At 41.1% G+C, this 26,192-nt stretch overlaps 1 pseudogene; it reads right to left on the bottom strand.

Annotated features, from left to right (window-relative positions):
- Nucleotides 1–3,478: 3,478 nt before the first annotated feature.
- Nucleotides 3,479–26,192, bottom strand: part of LOC116898319 — a 36,980-nt pseudogene continuing 14,266 nt past the window's right edge.

Here is a 26,192-nt window from a genome sequence, read left to right as displayed (position 1 = left end):
AGAGAGAAGAAAATATTAGTTTTGTTTCAGAGCCAGGAACAGAGGCACAGACACAAGCATCATGAATGCCGAGACGGTACTCGAGTTAGGAATAATTCTGGTTTCCAGCCCAAAGGTGGACCGGACTCCTAAGTCAGTTTCTTCTAAAGACATTGAGACGTTGAATTGGATTTGGTAAATGAAGGAAAAGAAAAGAAAGACATGCTTTCCTAGACTAAAGCTATTCTTTAGGAAGACAATGTGAAACACACACACACACACACACACACACACACGCATGTTTTAAAGTTTTTGTTTTTGTTCGTTTGTTTTGATTTTGAGGCAGGATCTTGTTGTATGTCCAAGGATGGTCCAGAACTTACCAGCCAGGCTGACCTTAAATTCATGATCTACTTCTCTCAGATTCCAAAATGCTAGGAATACAGGTTTGCTGTACAATAATGTTGGGCTGATAAGTGTTTTTAATATATTCAAGCAATCACAATAAAAATAAGAGGAAACAGGTATTATCAATTTTAATTACATATTATTCAGTTCAGTGGATATATTAAAAGTTTTGTCATGTAATTATCACATTGTCTTCAAAGTTACAATCTACCTCAATGAGGATTAAACACAGTTCAAAAGCTCATAGCCACCGACAACTCAGTGGCCACCAAAAGGGCTACCTCATTCTACTCTCACCTTTGTACATTTACTTCCTGTACCTTCTCTTCCCTTAAAAGTACAAATGTCTTCTCAGACACCGGGCTTCTTGACTCGGGAATTGCTTGACCAGAGGTTGGTGACTACCATTTGAGCAGAATGAAGAATTTTGAATTAATGGATGTGTAGATAGGAGAGGCCTACAAATCTTTCAACCTGCAAGGCTTGTGATTCTGTGATCACCGAGGAAAGGATTTGGAATTCCCAGTTCGAAAAGACCTCTTTCCCCATTCAGTACGCTGTTCCCTCCCATTACCTTTTGATTGGAAATTGACCTGTTCACTACTTCCGGTTCGAACAAATGACCATACAAATCTTTCTCTTAAGCATGAATAAACATGAATCACGTACGTGATTTCTCAGTCTTACAGTCAGTTCCCACTGAGTTCTTACACTGAACTGGGCCCCCCATGCAAGGAGCTGAAAGGAATTAATCACAGTCACAAGGGTCCACTCAGGGCTGAGGGCTCACGCTATTCCAGTAGTTCTTCTCTCCCTTTCTTTCCCCTGCTTTCTCGAATTGTTTGTTGTGCAGCAAGAGCAACTAACAAGCCTACCAATAAGAAAACAGTCGTCTGACACTGACTCCTGTGTGAAATGCCAGTCCTTCCCTGAAGAGTTGTTTTCAGTGATGAGAAAACCAAAACCGAAGCTCTCCAAACCTGATGCGGCTGAAGCATCATGAAGAGGCACGACATCTGCTGATGCTCCCGTTGCACCACTTGGAATTGTAATTTGCATCAAAAATTCCCTAGCTGTCAGCCTGCTGCCAGGTGGACACTTAATCTCTGTCTACTCTCCCGTTTCACCGTTTTTGTGCCAGAGCTCCGGAAGAAAGGAAGCCTGGTCGGAATCATCGTTCATCAATTATAGTGCTCTGACTTTATGGAGTGAGCGGAAAATAAGTGCCTTCAAATGGTAGAAGCTTGTGTCTGACAGAAAGAGAAAGAAGAATGTTAGCATCGTGGGAAGCCATTTCTAAAACCATATTAGGGATTTGGTTCTTATGATTCTGTCTATTAAATTTAAAAACATTCCCACTCTTAGTTTGCTCCTGTACCAAAGAATTTGGAAATACAGATCCTAATATTCCTCTGCACTGAACACATCAGGAGTATCTTCCACCAGCTCCATGTTGCCACCAGAGAGCAGCAGAGATTTATAGGTAGTTAATGGGGGCCCCAAATACCAATAAGAAAGGTTATTAACTGATTAGATCTTGATCATTAAATGTGGGGGAAAAAGTAGCTGATAGGCAAAATGTTTACCCATACATAACCTCTCTCCACTCCTCTCTCTGGCGTGTGCATGCCGCTATGTAAGTTTAATGATTTATTACATTAATTGGAAAGCATTTTCTTTTATACGACCTCAAGAAACATGTGTGAAAACTCGGCCCTTCCTTCCATCCACTCCATAACCTGAATGAATGAACGGAAGACACTGATTCAAAAGTTTGAGAAAATACAACACTTCCTCTCTAGATCTGGGTGATACAATTAATGCTCATATACAAGATCAGATCTGCCGAGTGATTTTTTTCTTTTAAATAAAATCTTTCTTAAAAATGGTTTTGTTTCAAGATACAACTTTTAGAAACTTGCTTTGTTTTGCTTATACCATCAGAACTGAAACTGCTGTCTGTTATTCCCCTAAAATCGGGAAATGCCTCTAAACACACACTGGTGCTTTTTGAAAGAGAGCAATTTTAAAGGGTGGCAGCGACAGACATTTGCTATTTTTCTCCAAGAGCTTTCAGGCTGCAGGAGAAGAACGTGTGACCATAAGTGCTATGATTATCTCTCCATCTGAGATTTTCTTCAGTACCTGTTACCAATTTGAGTAACAATACAGCAAGATCCGAGGGTTAGTGGCCACAATGCACATTATCCTGAGGAATGACAAACAGGACCAATCCTCCTGCAAGTCATTGTTTCAGAGAAACCTTTAAGTATTCAAAAAGTATCTAAATAGTTCATTGGACACAGAAGCAGCTCATCCAGATTATAGCCCGTATTTGATACATATTTTCCAGAAGAGCCAATCAAAGCCTGATTTGCATTTTGGCTTTGTCTTACACAGTATCCACTACTAAAGAACAATTTATGTGAGTTTTTAATCCTGGTCGTTTGACCAGAAGACTAGTGGGTGCTCTGTCAGGGCTGGTAAGCCAGCCTCACTCGTGTGATTAAGGACCATGCGTGATATGGTATGCTTCTAATATGTCAGTGTTCCAATTTAAAGGGAAAATGCACTTTTGCTAAACCACGCTCCACTCCATCTTCCTTTCACGGAAAATGTTTTAACTTTAATTATTTACCATTAAATAATTCTATGGCTGATTGTAGATTTTATCCAATGTGAAAAAGTCAATCTTGCATTTTTTCCCAAGCCACTTCAACTAACTATGGAGATATTATCACCCCATAAGTAAGTATACAGTGTTTTATTATTAAGCAAGGGTGAGGGATCCGAATATCATGTGCAATGCTCAAGATGACGCACGCTTCGGACAGAACACACAGAATAAGCTTCTTTCTTTCTGTATCCAGGTAATATGAAGCTGGCAATTGCAGTCCTGTCTTTATGGGATGAAAAAAGTCCCTTTACAATAAGTTTCCTGAAAGGGAGAACAAATAGATAATAACTCTTCTGCTAACACTGGCCAGTGTGCTTCTGGTGATTAAACATAATCCTGTGTATCACATTAATTCACTTGCTGAGTGTTCATTTGCGGCATCCCTCTGTTGGGTCTTGGGGGCCCTCCATGACTTCATGGGGCTCCCCGTGGTCTACTCTGCCCAGAGCCTTGCTTGAAATTCTGCTGATATCCATCCCACTGGTAGCCAGAGTAGTGCTGTGACTGTGTATAACCACTGTTTGGAGTGTTCGAGAATGAAAGGCAGTAACCGTCATATCCTCCTCTAAATCCATTGGCAGTGCCCCTGTATCCATTCATCAAGCCACTGGCACCACGAGACCCTCTTCAAGATACGCCACGGCTGTTGTAATAAGGCTGACTGCTACTGGGAAAGCTAGTGCTCTCCTGGGGGATGGCTGCCGGTAGTTACCAGGCTCCTGATGAGGCTGGTCCTGGGACCCATGGTAAGGGCCAACCATTGCTCGCAGCTGGTCTTGTTGAATCTCTGTTCTGCTTGGTGAGGCTGACTGGAAAAGCTCTGGTTATAACTGGCCTGTTACCGACTCTGTTTCTGGTTCGTTAACAGGAGGAACTGGAGCATTCATATTGAACATCATTTGCATGGAATGGAATGGAGCTACATTTACATTGATTCCACTGCTATGCAAAATTTTATTTGTCCCAGCCTGGAACACTTGGGGCTGAGAAGCAGCAGGAAGGGATGATGCTGATGATGCTGTAGTCTGGATTTAAAGATATTGTTGCCTGAATCTGATTAATTGGCTCCTTTTGTGGTCACTGCCCTGTAGCATGAGATGGCTGGCACAAGGGTTGAGATGCTGTATACCCCTTGCTTGTGAATGAAACCAAAAGAACCTGTGTGGCTTCTGCTTGTACAGGACCTTGATGAGCTTGGGCAAGCCTAGATTCAGAAGGAACCTGAGGGCAAACCAGCCGAGGCACATCCAGGTTTTGGGTAGGGTTCTCAGGTTGTGCTGAGAGCAATGGCAGGATCAAGCGTCTGATTTTCAAAATCCAACATTGAGTCCTGTAGGAAATTAGGGCCCTTGCATTTGTGCCATCAGATCTTGGACACGCTGTCTTCTCACAAGTGGATCTGACCGAGCCACTGGAGTCAAAGGGTGGGGCTCTGGTACCGAAGGAGGTGCAGCCCGAGGGTTGCTGCTGGATGAGTTTACCACCTCGACTGTTTCAGCTGCCCACGGATCCACTTGCTCCTTCTCATCACTGCCGAACTGCGTTCCTGCCACGAGCTGCCTATCGACATACTCTGTCTTCTTTATTCTGAATATCTTGACCCAAGGCCATGAAACTCCTCGGTAATTCCTTTGCAAACTTCAATTTATTTGTGACTTCCTGGTACTTAGATGTGGCATCCAGCTGGTCTTGATTGAGTTTTTATTCATTCATTCCTGGTAAACATCAAGTTTATCCTTTTTCTTTTCAAGGTTCCGAAGTTTCTTGTCTGCTTCATGGCCTTGGTCAGGACCATGCTGGCGCCAGTTGCTGGATAGAGGCTGAGAAGCCTGCGCAGCTGCCCTGGCTGCAGCCACACTCCCGGAGGAACCGGATGGCGGCGGATGGCGGCGGTCCCTATGATTTGCTGTCACTTCCGCTGTGGCTGGTGGTCGAGAGGCCATCTTTAGAGAAGAGAGGAGAAAAAAAGTGGGAGGGAAGGACAAGAGCATCAGGTCAGGAGAAGGAGAGAGAGAGATGTGGGACAAAATGCGCAGCAGGCCAAAAATGTTTTTTTTTAAATTTTTATTATATATTTCTTTATTTACATTTCAAACGTTATTCCCCTTCCTGGTTTCCTGTCCATATGTCCGCATTCCCTCCCCTCCCCCTCCCTCATACGGGTATTCCCCCTATACATCCCCCTTATTGCCCTCCCCCATATTCCCCTGCTCTGGGGGTCCAACCTTGGCAAGACCAAGGGCTTCCCCTTCCACTGGTGCCCCAACAAAGTTATTTTCTGCTACATATGCAGTTGGAGCCCTGGGTCAGTCCATGTATAGTCTTTCGGTAGTGGTTTAGTCCCTGGAAGCTCTGGTTGGTTGACATTGTTGTTTTTATGGGGTTGCTTCAACTCTTTCAATTCTTCCTCTAATTCCCAAGGGGGTCCTATTCTCAGTTCGGTGGTTTGCTGCTAGCATTGACCTCTGTATTTGACATGCTCTGGATGTGTCTCTCAGGAGACATCTATATCTAGTCTCTTTCCGCATGCATTTTTTAGCTTCATCAATCTTATCTAGTTTTGAGATTATATATATATATATAATATATATATATATATATATATTATATATATATATATATTATGTCACATGTGTGTCAGGCTCTGAATGGCCATTCCTTGAGTCGCTGCTCTAAACTTTGCTTTCATATCCCCAGCTATGAATATTTTTCCCCCTTTTAAGAAGGAGTGGGAACATTTGCATTTTGGTCATCCTTCTTTTTGAGCTGTGGTCTGTGGATTGCATCTTGGGTAATTTGAGCTTTTTGGCTAATTTCCACTTATCAATGAGTACATACCAAGTGTGTTTTTCTGGGATTGGATTACCTCACTGTGGATGATATTTTCTAGTTCTTTCCATTTGCCTATGAATTGAACGTAGTCATTGTTTTTGATAGCTGAGCAGTACTCCATTATGTAGATGTACCACATTTTTTGAATCCATTCCTCTGTTGAAGGGCATCTGGGTTCTTTCCAGCTTCTGGCTATTATAAATAAGGCTGCCACGAACATAGTGGAGCACGTGTCTTTGTTGTATGTTAGAGCATCTTTTGGTTATATGTCCAGGAGAGATATAGCTGGGTCCTCAGGTAGTGCAATGTCCAATTTTCTGAGGAACCTCCAGACTGCTTTGCAGAGTGGTTGCATTTATTTCTTTGTATGTGTGAAGACCTATGTGTGTCATGGTACAATTAATGTTCACATACCGGATGAGACCTGCTGCATAATTTTATAAAGTGTTTCTTAAAAGTGGTTTTTATAATTGCATCCATTTCTTTGTGTGTGAGAAAATCTGTGTGTGTGCGCCTTGGTATGCACATGAAAGTCAGGGACAGCCTGCAGGGTTTGAGGCTTTCCTTCTGCCTTTCCTTCTGGGAATAGAACTCAGTTCATCAGCTTGTTGGCAAGCAGTTCTTCCCTCTGGGTCATCTTGCTAGCCCTACAAACAAGGCTTTACTAGAACATAACCCATTTGTTCATGTTTGTCTGTGGCTGCTTCATATAAAAATGGCAGAATCGAGTCATTTTGATTATAAGAAACCATATGGCCTGCAAAATTTAAAGGTTTTTTTTTAAAAAGTAATTTTGTCCTTACTAGAAAAATCTTAGCTCTGTCTCACACCTGTATTTGAAATTTAAGTTTTGGAAGGTATGCAGAAGTAGAATCTCAATAGGGAGTTTGATAAACTATGGCACCAGTCCCAGGCAGTGAATCGTCCTACCTCGGGCACATCTAGAGCAATAGTCCCAGCTCTGGGTGAGTTCATCTATAAACAAAAGTGTTGTGGAGTGCTTGGTGTCATTTCATGGAGCAGGACCTGTGGTCTTTTCCAGATACAAGGTTCTATGACCTTGTGATTATCCTTATTTCGACCTAGTTTACGAGTTGCCGTATGGAGGTCCCACCTTTCCAGTCTCCTTGACTTGGTTTTCATTGTTCTCGTGGCTTCTGTCTTTCACTTAGGGCCTTACAGAACTCTCTTAGGGTTTTCAATGAAGCTAGCAGATTGATTTTTGAAATCTCTTCTTCTGCTGCCTGAGTATATGCCAAAGGAAAGAAACAATCTTCTTTCAAGTTCCTTTTCCTACTTTAGGATTTAATGCTGTGGAATTGGAGAACTGTGCAAGTTGTGAAACACACCAGGGAGGTCTCCATCGAACCTACAATTCCTAGAAACGGTCATGCAAGCATTAGTCTCTCCCTTTGTGTAGACTGTGGGTGTGACCAGCTGCCTTGACTTCATTGCAGTGATGGACCATGAGCTAAAATAAACCCTTTCTAGCCTAAGCTGCTCTTTGTCAAGATAATTTCATCACAGCAGCAGAAGTGAAGCTCAAAGGCCTGGTAACCTAATTACTGTTGGGAAGACACCAGGGACAAACAATTGGTTAAATAGAAGATGCTCCCCAAGAACCTTTGAAGAGCACACCAGATATAAACAGAATCTAATGTAGTTTAAGAATTAAGACTTATGGATAATTTTTTAAATACAAGTATTTATGTAGGCATGATCTTTCACTATCACTTATAATGTTTATATTTCTTGATCTGTTTGTTCCCCTTTAATTTATAAAAAATTCATTGGTTAAAAGGCTTTTAATTCCCCCAGAAATCATTGATCAGGCTTTCACTTTCAATGTATAGGAATATTTATAATGCAGACATATACAAATGTGTCCTTGGCTGCCTTATCCTAGAGGTCTTTAAATATGTGTGGCTAAGTTGATAGTCAAAATATGTGCCAGAGAAAGAACTCAATTTCACAGTAGTTGTTATACATGATGTAGACACAAGGCCCACGATGGTTGGGGATGATGGCAATGCGTATATCTTATGTCTCTTTTGGCATAAGTGTCCAGGTAAGTCCCCTTATAGGCACAGCCCACTCTTAACTTCTTTTCAGTCTCAAAGATGGATAGGGGAATCTGTGTTCTTCTACCTTCTATCTTAATTTGGACAGACACACAGGGAGAATGCTCTGTGAAAATGAAGGCAGATTTCCAAGTGGTACATTTACAAGATAAAGAGAGCCAAGGCTGGCTGGTGAACCATCAGAAGCAGGAGAGAGGCATGAGACAGGATCGTTCTTGGCTTCTAGAAGAGTCAACTGTGCTAATCCTCAATTTTAGGTATCTACTTCTAAAATAGCGGGGCAAACAATTTTGTTGTGTGCCCTACTAGTTTATGCTATTTTATTTGTTGACCCTCACATCCAATGTGTCACATAGAAGTAGGCAAGAAATAGTCATTGGCTGATTAGGTGACAGTAGTGGGGAGTGATGTAAGAGCGAGCTGAAAGAAAGAGGTTTGACTGGAAGAGTTTACACTGTTTACATTTCTGCCTGGGCCTGGCCTGCTCAGTATTACTGCCTCATCCCATTCCTCCTCTCCCTGACCTTAGCCTGCCTCAGCCACTTTAATGATAGTACAGATGAGTGGGCAAAGCCAAAGACTAGCTAGGCATTCAAGCCTGGCCTCTCAAGTTGATCAAAGGCTAGGAGCAGATTTTCTACATGTTACTTCCTTCTTCTCTTACACGAGCATAAGCTTTTATTTGTCTCTGCTTCCCAATTGTGAATGTGACAAGACCAGCTGCTTCAGGCTCCTACTGCCCCGAGTTCCTAACCATTCTGGACATGGTCTGGAACTAAGAGTCAAAATAAACCCCTCCTTCCTTAAGTTGTCAGGATATTTTACTGCAGCAACAGGAAAATAAGATGACTTGTTTACACAGTTATTTTTTCCTATGGAATGCCATCTGCCAAAATTGAGTAAAAGGATGCTTTAAGTTTTGAGTTCACATTGGCTCAACTTCCTACACGTAATATGTTAAGAATTAATTGTATCATTTTAGAAGGCCACACATCATTATTGAAGATTAATCTTACATACCTCAGGAGGTGATACACAACTAGAAATATGTGCTGTTTTATCATGTTATGTATATCATAAGCTATTCGGAGACTTGGCTCTTTTTTTTTAATTTGGCTTCAGTATAGAACATGTTGCTGATGTCCGCTATGTCATGCTTGTGATTGTATTTTGCCTGCTATATAACCTGATGTTTCTTTTGAATTGATGAATTTCTGCCTATGGGTTTTGATAGAGTAGAGCTTTTACCTCTAAGTAATCAGAGGTGAAATGTGTTATTGATATTAGGAAAGGAATTTGGCAATGACCCTATGGACATGAATTGGAAAAAGGTGGAGCTTAAAGCTTCAAAAGACATCCTGATTTCCAGAATCATTATCTTAGTCTGTTTATAATGCTCTAACAATATACTCAAAATTGTATAATGTAAAGATAAGAGACATCTATTTCCTTACAGTTCTGAGGTCTGGAAAATCAGTAGTAATCAGTCTGGTAAAAGTGGCCCTCTGCACAAAGAGGACATTGTCCTGTGTCCTCTGAAGGACATGGTGGAGTGAGGAGAGGCAAAATGAGTCTGATGTGATGTGATGCCTCTTTTAGAAAGATTTCAATTCGATTCATGAGTGAGAGGTCTTCTATAACTTCTCACCCCTCATAGTCCCCACTTATTAATGCTGTTACAAAGTTTTCACATGAAAATTGGTGAGACTATACATGTTTATTTATTTATTTATTTATTTTGATTCTTTTTTTTCGGAGCTGGGGATCGAACCCAGGGCCTTGGGCTTCCTAGGCAAGCACTCTACCTCTGAGCTAAATCCCCAACCCCCTTGCATTCCTTTTTTTTTTTTTTTTTTTTTTTTCTTTTTTTTGGAGCTGGGGATTGAAACCAGGGCCTTGGGCTTCCTAGGCAAGCACTTTACCTCTGAGCTAAATCCCCAACCCGAGACTATACATGTTTAAACCATAGCATATATTCATATAGAAACATATCAAATAGATGTTTTATAGTAATTTTTTATTTCCTTAGAGAAATGAGCAATGGAATATTTTGAAATGCTGTCAACCAATGCTATTTTTTTTTTTTGCTTAGAATTCTAGCCACTCTGTCCATTTTAAGTCCTCCTTTCCTTTGTTTAGACATCTACATAGACAGGTGAGTGAAAGATAAGAAAAACTTCCTGAGTTTATTACTAGGTTACCAGTTGAGCAAATCTATTGATCTGATGTAGTTTCTGTCAAACTTTGTGTTTGTGCCTAAAAGAGGCTACCAAAACCTCTGGACATTATGTGAATATCAACTTTATTAAGCTGGTCAAGATGTAGGATACACTCTATAGACTTATTATAAAACAGAAAATATAATCTGTATCTTTTAAAAACACAAAACAATGCTGTATGTGGCACTCTTTGAGTACACTATTTAGAAGAGAATCTTTAGGCTCACCTCTCAAAATCTTGCTAACAATGGGCAGGTCGCTGAACTTTTTCATCTTCCAGATTCTTTGTAACAGGGCAGACAAACTTCTTGTACATTGTAGAGGTCCCTCCGACTCTAATGGTGTCCGGTACAATGTCTGGCACCCAGCATACACTCACAAGTGAGAGCGATGCTGCTGGTGATGTCATCAGTATCTAGGTTGGAAAATTAATACTGCTAGGTTAGTAGGATTGGAGGTACCTTCACAGCACTACTGTTGAGAATTCTGCTACAATCTCTTTTACTTGAGGTCTGTGCACTCAGAATATTTGGAGGAACTGGCATGAAACACAACTGTATTAAAACTATCTGTGATCCATTGGTGCCTGCTAGATTCTGTGTGGTCTCTGGGCAACTAGGGGTTAAACAGTACTGTCAGGAGAGAATTTTCAGGCTAGATAGCTGTTGGTAAATGGTATATAGTATAGTGCCTTGTAAATGCCAGAACCTGAGTTTTATTTACAGACCTCATATAGAAAACAATAACAACCTCCAAGAGTATTGGTATGCAGTAACCATCCCAGTGGTGAGAGATAGAGACAGCTCTGGGTCTCTGGGACTCATTTGCCAGCCAATTCATCCTATGTGGCATGTTCTAGACCAGTGAGAGACCCTTTTAGAAGAAAGGAGATGGCATTGAGAAATGACTCTGGTTTCCACACACACAAACATACTCATGCATGCATATCTGCATACAACATATGTATACACATGAATGTGTGTGTGTGTGTGTGTGTGTGTGTGTGTATAAGTGATAGAATTTTAGAGGAGATTGATGGATTAGCCATTGAATGAGGCCAAAGTGAAGGGCTGAGGTCTTTAGTTTGAAGGTCTTAAGTGATCTAGTTTGTCTCAAGAGAAACATCTGGGCTGAGTTCAAATTATAAGACCAGAACAAGAAGCCGGAGACAGGAAGGTTGCTTCCACTCCTAAAGCCCTAAAAGACCTTCTTGATTGACAGATTGTCATATCTTTCTAAAGAGCCAGTGTCAGGATTCAGAATCCCCTGTAGGATTCTCTAGGCAGACACTACTAGGTCATCATCACTAGAGAAATTTTTGGAGAGCTCACGAGAAATTCCAGAAGTTTTTGACACTGTTAATAAGAGAAATTAGCATCAGAAGTAGCTCAGCTTCTAAGGTATGTGCTTGAACAAGTGTTCCAGGGCTCACCATATCTTAGTCTCTTCTTCCCACAAACAATTGTTTTAATGTAGCTTTCAGATAAAAAGTAGGAAGGTAAAGCAAACAACAGAAGGTTGATACTGAGTTCCCAACATCTCTAACTTTTTGTGTGGCTCAGACTGGCTCCAAACTCCCCAGCCTCCTGTTTTAGCCCCCCTGAATTCAGGGATTATAGATATTTTTCACCATACTTCGTGAACTAGTGACAATTTCTAAAGGTTGGTGGTAATGTAGAATATAAAGCTTTGCATAATTGAGTTAAAACCCATTCAACCATTTTGCATGCTGAGTCATTTTCTACCCGGGACTGGTTTTATAACCAGTATCAGAAAATGTTGTTTCATTTAGTGGCTCGGATCCTCTGCATGTGAGCACATCTCATTCCTCCACAATGACTTGTAACTTTCACACTCCAAGCTTATCAGAAAGGTCTCTAAGGGTGAGAACCCTCTCGACTTCAACGCGGTGACACACATTTTCCGACATCCTAATTTCCATTTCAAAACTCAAATTTTTAACTTTCACAACAAAATTTATGATCCAGTTTCCTAAAAGTTACAGTGTAGTTGGTTTTGAGAAAACATCTGCTAACACCCCAAGTCTGAATAACCAGTTTTTGTCTGTTGTTCATCTTTTCAAGCCAAGATGGTGTTTATGGTAAGACAAACAATGGTTATGTCCTAGGGAACCTGTTAATATTTCCTCACACATCAAAAGGGACATGGCAGATATGCGTCAGATAAGGATTTTAAGAGCCTAATATTGTCTTGAATTATAGGGCTTGGCTGGTCCACTGTGATCATTTGGGTATTTAGAAATAAAACAAAGAGGTGGGGGAATTGAAGCTGTTAAGTCTTTCGCTTTGGCTTTGGAGACAGAGGAAGTAGCCATGAAGCAAGAAAATGCAGGAAGCCTCCTCAACATGAAACAAACAAACAAACAAACAAACAAACAAAAAAACAAAAAACAAAGGTATAAACTCCATCCAAATGTCTTGAGAGGAATACAACCCTGTTAAATTTTAGCCTAATGGGATCCATGTTGGATTTCTATTAGATATCTAAACTAACTTGTGTTGTTATAGGCCATCATGTTTGTAATTTGTTACAATATCAATAAAGCAGGATATAATATTCCTTGAAGACAGCTACTCCCATCATAACCCAGGCATAAAGTCCTTTTCCTGATAACAACATGGTACTTACTATAAGCTGCAGCACAACTGCCTTATTGTGGGCTTTATATACATTTTCTCATAGGCCAAGTTTTATAAATGTAGTCAACTAACAAGGTTAAACAAAGTTAACTGCTTTTACTGATGTATAAAGGACTTTAACCCCTCTTATAGCAGGCATCATTGTGAAGAACACTCTTATTTGTAAGTTTGGGGATAGTGCCTTGATGTGTGACCAAGCATGCTGGTTTTATTCTCTGTTGCTTTTGAAAAGCCGATACAGATGTCAGAAGACAGACTATGCCTTAAGACTTGCGACGAATAGTTTTGATGTTCAGAACTGCTGGAAAGTGTTTTGAAGATACCCAGGATGCCCCAGACTAGAGCATAAGGACTACAGTATGGTAGGGTAAATCTTCATTTTATAAACGTTGTCTCCTCAAGATAATTTCCCACTCATGAAAGGGTAGTAAAAAGCTAAATCATTCATTACAGGCTGAGTCAGACTTCTGAAAATCTCTCCTCCCAGCTGTCTTTTTGCATCAGCTGGGCAGTGGTGGCACTGAGGTAATAGCAGGGTTGGCTGGAGAGGTGCTGTGTCTTAAGGGTACAGAATGTCTTTTTTAAAAAAGTTAACTTTGAGTCTCTGAATATTTAGCTCGGAGGCTCTGGATTTTAAAGTAGAGCTTAAGAAGTTACAAGTCTTGTTGGGCACCAATGAGAGGAGAAGTCCTATGTCTTGCCAAGACTGGACCTCCCCCCCCGCCCCCCGGTAGAGGAATGTCAGGGGGAGGGGGAAAGGAGTGAGTGTATAGTTTGGGGAACACCCTTATAGAAGATGAGGGGGATGGGATAGGGGGTTTATGGACAGGAAATCGGGAAAGGGGATAACATTTGAAATGTAAATAAAAAAAAATCCAATAAAAATGTTTAAAAAAAGAAAGAAGTTACAAGTGAAGATATTGTTCTTCAAGAGAATTCCAAGGTCTCCTTTTAGCATGAGTTAAACACCATCTTGCATTGATTTGCTAGGACTGCCATAATAAAATACCATGGATAGGAAGGCTATTATTCCTTCCAGTTCTGGAGTCTGGGAGTCCATGTTTGATGTGTCAACATTTACAGGTTCTGTGAGGCCATTCTTTTTTTTTCCCCATCTTTATTAACTTGAGTATTTCTTATTTACATTTTGATTGTTATTCCCCTTCCCAGTATCCGGGCCAACATCCCCCTAACCCACCCCTCCCCTTCTATATTGGTGTTTCCCTCCCCATCCTCCCCCCATTACTGCCCTCCCCCCAACAATCACCTTCACGGGGGGTTCAGTCTTGGCGGGACCAAGGGCTTCCCCTTCCACTGGTGCTCTTACTAGGCTATTCATTGCTATCTATGAGGTTGGAGCCCAGGGTCAGTCCATGTATAGTCTTTAGGTAGTGGCTTAGTCCCTGGAAGCTCTGGTTGGTTGGCATTGTTGTTCATATGGGGTCGCGAGCCCCTTCAAACTCTTTCAGTCCTTTCTCTCATTTCTTCAACAGGGGTCCCATTCTCAGTTCAGTGGTTTGCTGCTAGCATTCGCCTATGTATTTGCTGTATTCTGGGTGTGTCTCTCAGGAAAGATCTACATCCGGTTCCTGTCGGCCTGCACTTCTTTGCTTCATCCATCTTATCTAATTGGGTGGCTGTATATGTATGGGCCACATGTGGGGCAGGCTCTGAATGGGTGTTCCTTCTGCCTCTGTTTTAATCTTTGCCACCCTATTCCCAGCCAAGGGTATTCTTGTTCCCCTTTTAAAGAAGGAATGAAGCATTCACATTTTGGTCATCCTTCTTGAGTTTCATGTGTTCTGTGCATCTAGGGTAATTCAAGCATTTGGGCTAATAGCCACTTATCAATGAGTGCATATCATGTGTGTTTTTCTGTGATTGGGTTACCTCACTCAGGATGATATTTTCCAGTTCAATCCATTTGCTGTGAGGTCATTCTTAGTTCATAGGCTGCCTTCTTCATTGTGAATATAGAGGTAGGGCCTTATGATTTCATTTAGCTTTTGTTATTTCTCTTAAAGCTCTGTATCTACATATAGTCACATCGAGTAAGAATTTCAACACACGGGGTTGGGGATTTAGCTCAGTGGTAGAGCACTTGCCTAGCAAGTGCAAGGCCCTGGGTTTGGTCCCCAGCTCCAAAAAAAAGAAAAGGAAAAAAAAAAAAAGAATTTCAACACACAAACTTGGGAGGAGACACTGTTCAAACTATGCCACACCCCAAAACTATGTTGCTTCTGTGAAAAATGGAATACTACTCAAATCATTTTTAAAAAGTTTATTTTTGATTCCTTTAGAATTTCATACATGAATATGACTCACCCTACTCTTCTTCCTCTACACCTGTAGTTTATTAATGCTGCCACATTGCCTGTGCAAATCTTGAAAGAATACATTTGATTTGAGTTTTCACTATTTACCTTCAACCCAAGTTACAGGGACCAAACATCTACTCTTAACTAAGATAGCTGTTTACTTATTTTCCATTTTAAAAACGGAATGCATAGGGGGTAGGGATTAAATGCACCGGGAGTTTGGTGTATAGCCATCAGGAAATGGAAATCACATTTAATATTTTTGTACCGATTTCCTGCGATTTAGAAATAGAATATTCCCGTTCTTTGGCCAAGATGTTTGTCTACTGATGAATTAATTTGAGAAGCAAGATGGAACTAACAGAATCACAGAACTGACAAACATGCAAGAAAAAAAAGGTTGCTTATTGGAATAAAACTTGAGATGCAGGGGACATCACACATGTGCTTAAGCTAGAGAACGCCGTGTAGAGAATGCAGGGAAATGCTGACAGCAGATCCCGGCTGTAAGAAAGGCAGTTAAAGGAAATCGGATCCCAGTAAATGCTTCTCTCAGCCTGGGAAATCGCTCTCTCTTCATTATCATGAGCAATGAGCTAGGTCTTCTTTGGCTCATGATGGACCTGCGCTCACACAACAATCAATTTTCCTGAAGCAGATTCTTATGCTGCCAGAAGCAAGGACAGTTTCCAGATGACTGCTGCTCCCAGCTTGCCAAACTTCCTCAACCTCCTCTGATGACCATATGTCCTGGAGTTTATAGACTGTACCTAACTCTGTTCATCTCAGTGGAATGGAAATTCTTTAACCAAGTTGGACACAATCGCTTTTTATTATACGCCTTCTCAATACATATCATAGAAATGAATACATTCTCAAACAGGGGAAAGCCTTCCTTGTCAGGTCAGATTTGTGTGTTGTTTACACAGGCCTCCATCATCTAATTTTTGTTAGAAGCTCCATATTGAGATTTTTGACCTCCAAACCTTTGAGCTAATCAATTCTTTTCGCTCTCAAACGTATCTAGCCCCAGACATTTTGTTATAGCGGCATGAAATAGATTAAGATATGATCCCACTTGATGTCCTTAAGACTATGGTTGATTTCCCTCTTTTGTTGGATAATTGTTTTTAAAGATGATGATATGTGATCTAAAAGTGTAGAGTGTTTTTTCTGTTAAGGGCTATATTTTTCTGATTTGTGCATCTATTTATCCGAAATGCCTTATAAATGGGACAAACATTTTTGGGACTAGATTATGTATCAACCTAATGACTCTAAGGTTTTTCTTTTGGTTCATGAGCTGGGTAAGGGAGGTCCCGTGGGCCATGTGTCTTGCGATCTTCTGCTTAGGTGACTCTTGGCTATCCACATGACTCTCCTGGGCTCTGCAGTACCGCATGCTCTGCATGGCCACCTGCTGTATCTTTGATACAGGAACACTCATGACACTGTCCCTATTGCTTTCAGTTCCAGTGGTCTCTCTTCTCCACGCAGCTCTGTTGTAGATTAGGAAGGAGGCACTCTTTCTTGTTCTCCATTCATCGGTGGCTGAAAGACTCCTTCTTACATTTACTAGGCAGAGGTAACAGTCTCCTTCCAAATGTTTTGCCCGAGGCATCGGTGGTATGTGCTTCATCTTCCCACTCTGGAACACAAACATCAAGAAGATCACTTTTTAATTCTATTTTCTGCCCTGCCAAAGGCTTTCCTTAGGTGGCCAACTGGCCTGATTCAGGGGAAAACAGCAAGCACACTGTAGCCCAGTGCCTCAGAAGTCACGCGCCACCTCGCCAGCAGCTTGAGTGAACTATCTGTTGGTCACTTAAGATTCCACTGTGTAAGTTTTTCCAAGGGTCTTTCTTCCGTCTTTAAACGTTGGAAGCTAATAACAAGTCTGTAGTCTCGATGATCATCCTTGCAAACAGAATCCATTCCGTGCTGACCCTCACGGAAAGACTCCCATGACAAGCCTTTCTTGCCATTTGTTTTCTTTAAAACCCTTTATAAGCATTCATTTATTGCACAAAGTGGGTTTAGTGCAGAGGTTTTCAGACATGGGCTTCACGCGCTTTGATCCTATTCACCAACAGTTTTCCTTTCTCATCCATTTCCCACTTCAGCGGGCCCCTTTCCTGCTTCCCAAACAGACCCTTTCTACTTTTACGCAATGTTGTCAGCATATTGTTCTTTGGTGAACCAGTTTTAAAACAATAAATAGTATGACTTCATAGTATGATCAAATTATGTAAATATACAACAAAGACAGGAGATTAAGTGGCATATTTATTAACAGTGGTTACTACTCAGTAATAGGATTATGGATGATGTAGATTTTATGTTTTGGGTTTCCCATATTTTTTTTTCCTCATGAGAACAGGGTCTTATATAATCTGGCTGGCTTGGAATTCATTGTGTAGACCAAGCTGACGTCAGATTCTCAGAGGTCACCTGTCTCAGACTCCCGAGTGCTGAGATTAAACAGGTGGGCCACCACACTTGGTTTAAGCTTCCCCATTTCTGATATTGTTCTTGAAATAGAAAGCCAGGCGAATTTCCAGTATTTGGGAAGTAGAGGCAGGAGGATTGCAAGTTCAAGGCTGGTGTGCACTGTATAATGAGTTCAAAGTCTGATTGAGATATATGGGGAGGCATTATATTGAAAAAGATACAGGATTGTTTACTGTAAAGTTCATGTTAACTTTCTAATGTGGTGTGGTTAAAAGTGTAACAGCCTTGGGCAGTTGAGACAGTGGCACTGATCTGAGATAACTTTAAACTCAGTAAATTCTATAGCACATTATTTATACAAGCAAAACTCAACCTTTCCTTGCTGGTTTTATTGTTTGGTAATTTCATACATGACTATAATGAGATTTGATCGAATTTCATTATACTTTATCTCTTCAGTTCCTCTCCTGTACTCCCCCAGCATTTCCCCTCCCAACTTCATTCGTGCTCTCGCTTTAAAGAGTTCCTTCTGACTTTTATTGATGTGTATGTGTGAACCTGTGTCAGTGTGTAGGTCTTGTGTGTGCAGGTGTCCATAGAGGCCAGAAGAGGGCACTGGATTTCCTGGAACTGGAATTGCAGCTGGTTGTGAGTTACCTTTTAACTGATGAGCCATCTGTCTAGCTCTTGTGATCTTTAAAACCCACAGAGTCCGTTTAGTGTTGCTGGTGAATGCATGCGTGTAAGGCCATCCACGAGAACTTGGGCTGCCTATTAGGAACCTCATTCAAAGAAAGCTGATACTCTACCTTCCCCATCCACCATCAACTGGAATAGCTCCTCAACTGTGGATGAGACTTCATGAGTCACCCACCCATCTGTGCTGGAATCATTGTTGACTTGATCTTGTGTAGGTCCTATACATGCAGTCGCAGCCACTGTGAGTTCATGCATTTATTGTCTCTGCGATGGCACAGTTAACTGGGCATGAGTGCCAAAATCTGGAGTGGGAGCAATTGGTTTCTCCCCAAACATTTGTGCCACTATTGTACCAAGGGATATATCTCAATAAGGTAGATCACTACTGTAGCTTTCATGGTTCATAGCTGGCTGAGATTGTGTATAGCTTTTTCTTCCCAGTCGTGTGCATAGAACTATTTCCAACACTGTGAAAACTAGTTGGGAGAGACAAAGCTTTCGCTTTTTCCTTGCTTACATTTTCTCTAGAAAAAAATTCTATTACCCCCTTTAATTTATTTACTCTACATCCCAATTGCAGCCCCCCTCCTCCAAGTGCCTCCCACACTGCCCTTTCCCCCATACTCCCTCCCCTGAAAAGAGGGAGGTCCCTTCTAGGGAACCAATCCACTCTGGCACCTTAAGTAAATTCTACCTTTTAATAATAAAAGAAACATAATGTAAAGATATTGCACTATCCATAAAATGTTGGCTTTAAGAACATTGATGATTTTACTTGTTTAGCTAGCTAGCTTTTAGCTGGGCAACGCTGAGGCTCTCTAGATCTATTCCATAATACCTGAATTATAGGTAGATCTCCATGCCTGCCTAGTGGAGGCTAGGGGTCTGAGATCCAGTCTTTGCTCTCTTGTGGCAAGTGCTTTACCACTGGGTCATTTCCTATCCCTTCCTAGCTATTTTGTTGATATGTTCACCTATAAAAAGGGAGAAATTATTGTATATTCAAATCAATAAAAATATACATTTATTTTATCCCAGCATGTAAGTATGCATTCATTCTTTAGTTCTGCAGCAAAATGTAGGAAGACCTTCTAAAGCCACAAAAAAAGTTCAGGTACATAGTTTGAACCTCATGGGTAAAAGCTATCTCTTATTTTAATATGATATAAAGAATAAGGTTGAAAGATCAACCTGCATGCTCGACTTGTTGCTCTGTTTTCTTCTGGAAGGAAAGACTGTTTTCATTCTAAAATAGGAGAATACACTTAGGTTTATTGTAGGCAGGGAGAATTGAATCACTGAATCAAATAAGAAATTGGAAGGGGTGTGATATTCTGAATACTTTTGTCTCCCCCAATTCATGTATTGATGCCAGATTTCTAATACAATAGTATTAAAAGGTGGGTTCTTTAGGAGGTGACAAGGTCATGCAGATGGAGCCCTCATGAATGGGATTAGTGTCATTATTAAAAGCACAGAAGGCAGTTATAGGGCTATGCAATGAAAATGTAATCATTTTGAGAGGCTGAGGCAGGAGGATCACTAGAGTCCATCTTGATACCCTGTCTCAAAACACACATAAGCAACAAGAAATAATAATTTTAGAACTAAAGGGTCCTACAAGAGCTGGTGTGTCTTTCCACCATCTGAAGTTTCTCATCTATAGAACACAATCCCTGGTCAGACCCAAAATCTACTGAAGCTTGTTTCTTCTATTTCCCAGTTCCAAAGACCTGGACATTGAATTTTTGTTTTGGTAAATTATTCAGTCTGAGTTTTGTTATAGTAGCCCAAACAAGTCAAGTTACAGTTGTTTTTTGGAAATTTTGATTTTAAATGCTTCAAAGGTAGATTCCAAATAATAATCTTGGATTTGGTTTAAATGTAAAGAACTTAGATCAGTGGGTCATTGTGGATGGCCAATGGTCGATTTGGAAGACTTGGGTACAAGGAAGGAAGGAATCGTTGTCTTCAGTCTTTCTCATTTTTATGTTTTATATTTTGTATATGTCTTTCTTCTTTTTCAGATGGAAGCAGATGGCTGGTTTGTAGAGCTTTGTTTTAACATCTGGCATTCACTATAATCCTGGGTAATTTATTAGTTTTTATTTTCATCTGCTCTCAAGTTTAGTGTGTTTCCACTTAAGGCCAACAATTTATGGCATTTTGCAACAGAATAAAAATATTCTTTCCTTAATCTTTTACTTCTGTCAATAATATTGCCCTCTTAGGCTTTCTTTTACTCCCAGCACCCCCAGTCTCTCACACACACCCCTAAAGGCAATTTTAGTGGTTTGGATTAGTTACAGTCTTGTCTAGAAATTCAAATTATAAGTCCTCTCCTCAATTCTTCATCAGCAACTATCGTTCTTCAGGTCAAGATTGAGACAGAGACAGAGAGAGAGAGAGAGAGAGAGAGAGAGAGAGAGAGAGAGAGAGAGAGGAGAGAGACAGGGAGAGACAGGGGAGAGACAGAGAGACAGGAGAGATGGAGACGGAGAGATGGATGGAGAGACAGAGAGATACAGAGGGAGAGACAGAGGGAGAGACAGAGGGAGAGATGGAGACAGGACACACACACAGAAAGACACACAGAGAGATACACAGAGAGAGACAGAGGGGGACAGAGAGGGAGAGACAGAGGGAGGGAGACAGAGGGAGGGAGACAGAGAGAGACACAGATAGAGAGAGACAGAGAGATACACACAGAGAGACTCAGAGAGAGACACAGAGACACACAGAGACACAGAGACACACACAGAGACACAGAGAGACACACACAGAGACACAGAGAAAGGCAGCAGCAAAGATTTCCCCTGTCTACTTTCAGTTGGTTTTGTTTCCAGTGAAACTAACTTCCCTGTCTTGGTTGATATGTCAGCCTCACCCATTTTCTTCTCATAGATTGGTCCAGGAAACAAGAGCACAGAACTATACTATGATGGGATAGGGGAACACTGATATGTGTGTGTGTGTGTGTGTGTGTGCGCGCGCTTACATGCTTTTTCATTCCCTGTAGACTTTTCAGGACCTGAGAGGAGGTAAGCAGCTTTGCTGTGTATGAGTTCAGAATGCTGGCCTTGAGGCTCCATGACTGTTGGGCTCCTTTGTCTTACTGTCATGATCATTGCCCAAGCAGATGGACACTGGCTATCTGGGAACTCCATGTTAGGGACCTTTACCCTGCCATCCTGCCATTCTCAACTTTCTATTCGTTGTTATAGAGCATGCTCTGTGGACTGTAATTGTTTAGAATTCAGACAAGAGACTTGGCTTGGCCTGTTGCAGTCTTTTTTATTTTTTCTTGGTGAGTTGTGTTTTTTATGCTTTTACCACTGATGTCTGCTTTAGTAATCTTATCTCTACTTTTTCCAGTTGATTTTCCAGGGACAGTGATCAAGTTTGTGGTCACATTCATGAAGTAGGGCTGCCAGATTTAGCAAATAAAAATACAGTACACTCAGTTAAATTAGAATTCCAGACAAGCAGCAAGAAAGGTTTAGTATAAGTATTTACCATGCAATATCAGAGACCTATGTGGACTCTAAGGTTATCATTGTTTATCTAAATTCAGGTTTAACTGGGGTGTTTGACAATTCTACATACATCTGGGTTTGTGTCCTCAATTTACTCAATTAACATTGTCTTAAAAAACACAGGAGATCAAGGATTGAGGCAGTTAGTCTTTCAGCTCTTCATGACCACAGTGCTGGTGTAGAAGCTAACACTTCTGAGGCCAATGTTTATCGTGGAATTAATTGTTAGCCCTGCCTATCCCCCAGGCTTTCATTATGTGCCTATTTGCCCATTCCTCCAGCCCACTCTCCCTCTTGCCCTGGCTTTCTAGCAAAATCCTCAACTTCTCTATAGGGAGCCTTCTCATTGCCCTTGCTCCATGCCAAGAGGCCTGTCTTGGTTTAGGACGTTTTGTTGTCTCAGTATCTAGCACTGTTCCTGAACAAATGAGGGAATAAACTTTGAAACCCAGAGACCATGTGAATAGGTGAATTTTGAGTCTCCAAAAATACTCTTCATCAGAGAAAATGCATAAAATATGCTTGGTTCTGGGAGACCTCACCAGAAGGGAGAAGATGATAGAAGGGATGATTTTTATGAAGCACAAATGCTTTTCAGATGTGCTCTTAGGTTTAGACTCAAAGCACTTTCAGGTAAGGGCTCTCCAAGAGAAATGGTCTCCAAGAAATAGCCACCCTTCTCTGGGGATGTGGACTCTGTGTCATCGTCCATGTTATAGAGACTGCCTTTGGGACCCGGACCCATCTAAAGATGGTGATGGAACAGCCTCCAGCTTGGATTCTGATGCAACACGCACTTTTTCATCTGTACTCTGGAGCCACAGAGGCAAACACAGGCAAAGGTCCCGACCATTAGAGGCTCAGAAAATTCTCTAAGTATATCTAAGGGTAGTGGGGTTCTGGTAGAGAGGGTTGGGAAGGAGACCAGCAAATTCTGCCTGTGATATACTAGCCCTGTTTTTACCCTTTTGTTCATGTGCCCAGGCAGACCTTGGCTTTAACCCTGTTTGCCAGCCTCTCTGTCTAGAACACTCATAAATAAAGATGATGGCTAATTCTTCCTCCTGCACTCTGCTGGATAGTTTATAGTTTCTGTAATTAAACCACAGGCTCTGAAGGAGGGAACATTTTATGAGGCAGAGGAAAATCTGATAAAATGGTCTTGTCCTCACTTGGAGCTGGGTTATGACAATGTGTTGAATAAGGGTGTCATTTGCTAATAATTTTTAGAAGACATGCTATACTTATTTCTTTTAATAGAAAAAGAAAACCTTTTAGCCTATATGTTTTTATAGTTATAATAGCTCGAAGCTACACAAAGTTAGCAAGCTAGGATACTTACTTTTAAAAAAGAGAATGAATTAGGGATAAGGTTATGGTGACCACACCCTGACGTTCACAGGGTGGTAACTTTTTCTTTCCCATTGACTGCATCATCCTTCATCTACCCACTGAGCAGTAAATGGAGAAAAACCATGCTGTTTATCACAAAAGGTTTTGGTGTATTTTGCGTTGAAGTTGAAAGGTAAATAATTATAATAGGTGAACAGAATTGAGGACAAGATAGTGAATAATTAGTGTCTCAAATTCTTCCCTAATCCACTTGGAAATAGGGGTTTACACAGGGCTGTGCTGTGTGAGGGGGGAACAGCCCCCTCCCTTCCTTCCAGGTTATCTCACTCTACGCCCCAGTTTGTAGTACTTGTGGGACTTAACTCCCCAGACTATTAAACCAGAATCTTGGGAGAGTGGGGTGGGAAGGGGGTTCTGGAGCGTCAGCTTTGAAGCAAAAGTCCCCAAGTGTTTTGCAATTTGTGAGTTACTATTTTGAAATGTGCAAAACTATTTGCAGACCTGGAATGTTGGCAGTAGAGACTAAAAAACAAACAAAAACAAACAAAACAAACAGCAATAGTAACAACAAGAACAAGCCTGTTAGTCTTTGAGAGATGGCTTGGCAGAAGGCTTGGGATATTTACTGAGATGGTACTGGTAAGGAACCCCTGTATCCAATCATCTTACCAACTGGTTGCACTGGTTGACCCTGAGGTGCAACAGTATGGCTTTGTACCAGTACATCTACACACAAAAAGGCTAGCACTCTGTCTTGGTTTCCCCCTCTATCCTAGGAAAGGTTTTTTAATGCTTGATAACTTAATGAGTGTTAATCTGTCTCCTAAACACAGACAATGTGAGTTTGTGCATACTCGTGTCCATGGGAGAAAGAATAGAGGGGTCTTTTGAGGCTGACTTTTGGTGAACTATGTGGAATAAGAACAAGTTCACTTTGCAGAAGGGATGCTCTGGGGGAGTGACATAAAGTGGGGTCCTGTGCCTTTCTTTAGCTTCACTAGTTATTGTAGGTGGGAAGAAGGCAGTTGGGGCGTGTGTGTAGGGTGTGTGTGTGTGTGTGTGTGTGTGTGTGTGTGTGTGTGTAGCTTTGGAGTAGAACCCTTGCTTAGCTAGTCTTCATGGTAAATAGAAGAGTGTCCCCACTCACCTCTATCACGACTTAGTGTCCATTGACTTTTCAGGATTCCAGGATAACTTAGAGGAAGCAGTGATTCACTGGCTTGAAGAATCTTAAGAGATTTTATTTCCCATAGGAAGTAGATACTGGGGCAAGAACAACTGGGGGTGTGTGTGTAAATGTCCATGAAGACTTTTGTGTTTCAGTAGCATGTCTAATGTGTCTTCTATAATATCCTCCCAATCCCACATATTTAGTCATAGTACAACTCATGTTCAATACATGTATAATACATGACTACATGTATGTAAATAATATTTATCTAAAGCCACTGGTTAGAATGAAAGAAGAAAAGGAAAGGGAATTTACAAATATCTATTCAAGGTCACTCAACTCTGAGAAAAGACTTCATGTAAAAATGACTTATATTTTTTCTTAAGGCTATTTTCATTTATCATTAGGTCTCTCTTTAGTAAACCCTAAGGCAGTATCACAGTTACTGAAACATTTATATAGTGGGAGTTTCCTGAGGTTGCCTTCTATTTCATAACTGTAACGACAGTAAACGTTTTGAGGTTTCAGCCTTGAATAGCACCTCAGAGGAATGAGGCGGGACCTTGTTTATTCTGCTATAATTGATGAACTGTGAGACCCTGGGAGTGAGCTTGCTGCAAGATCATCCACATTAGTACTTGGTGTGGGTGTTACCTCCATTCTGTGAAGTCTCTAGGGTTTCTAATGTTCTACAGGACACAAGTAGTGGGAGAGGAGAGTTCACAATGTATTTCAGGATGAGCTGATAAGAGAGTAGGTAGCTAGGGTCAACTGTGGAAACTTAGTTGGCAGGAAAGTACTGTTCTGTAGTTGTATAATGGAGATGGAGAATTTGGCCTCTCAGGGTTGGGAGCACCAGCAGATAAATGGGTGCTTTGGAAACAGCAGAAACAAGAGCTGCTCCTAGGAACCTGAAAAGTAGACTTAAGGGGGACTTGGAGTCAGTATAGCCAACTCCAAGAGCAAACAAGTTCAGTAGTCACTGAGGTCTACCATTGCTGTTCTGAGTCAGCGAATGTCACATTGTGTCCCTCCTCATGCCTGCTTCTTCTGCCTAGAAGCTTTTGTGTACTTATTTTGTCTTTCCATCTAGGTTGTTATCTTGAAAATGATGGTTGTGTTTTATCTTTTTATTCTTTTAGCACAACTCATACTTAGTTCTTGCTTCCTAGAGAGAACTTCTGTTCCAACAAGCTATGTCACTTGCCTCATTCTTTTCAGTACTAAAACAAAGAAACAAACTTGATGATGCTTTGGCTATAAAGAGGAAGGACAATCCTCGGTCTTCCTATTGGTTCATAACCACCTGAGTGTAGCCTACTTCCTATAAAGAGGAATGTTGGCTTGGTGGAGTCAGGAGAAGGGGGAGGAAGGTGAATTTTGAGATGATCAAAATACACTCTGCAAAGGTTGTCACCCAGATGCATTTCTAGCCACTCAAAGCCATGTGGAGTGGAGTACAGAAATGTGTATGTAGGGACCGCAGAGATGCTTCAGTCATTAGGGGTATGTATTGCCCATTCAGAGGACCTGAGTCCTGTTCCCGGTACCTACAATGGGCAGCTTACAAACCCCTATAACTCCAGTTCCTGGGGATCTGAATCCCTCTTCTGTTTTCCCAAGACAACTACACTCAAGTGCAAAGGCATAACTCCAGGTCCTTTGACATAAAATGAAAGGAAATCTTAAAAAAGTTCATATGATGTGACTGTAAATTTATAGGACTTGAAACTCATGGTGTTCTTTACCATTTAGCATTAATTTAACAATTAGCATTTAATGATTTTACTTGGGAAAAATGTAAATTG

The sequence above is a fragment of the Rattus rattus genome, chromosome 4, assembly GCF_011064425.1.
Source record: "Rattus rattus isolate New Zealand chromosome 4, Rrattus_CSIRO_v1, whole genome shotgun sequence".
In the NCBI taxonomy this organism is placed as follows: Eukaryota; Metazoa; Chordata; class Mammalia; order Rodentia; family Muridae; genus Rattus; species Rattus rattus.
The sequence above is the reverse complement of the archived record's forward strand: the minus strand, read 5'-3'. Positions and strand labels throughout refer to the sequence as shown.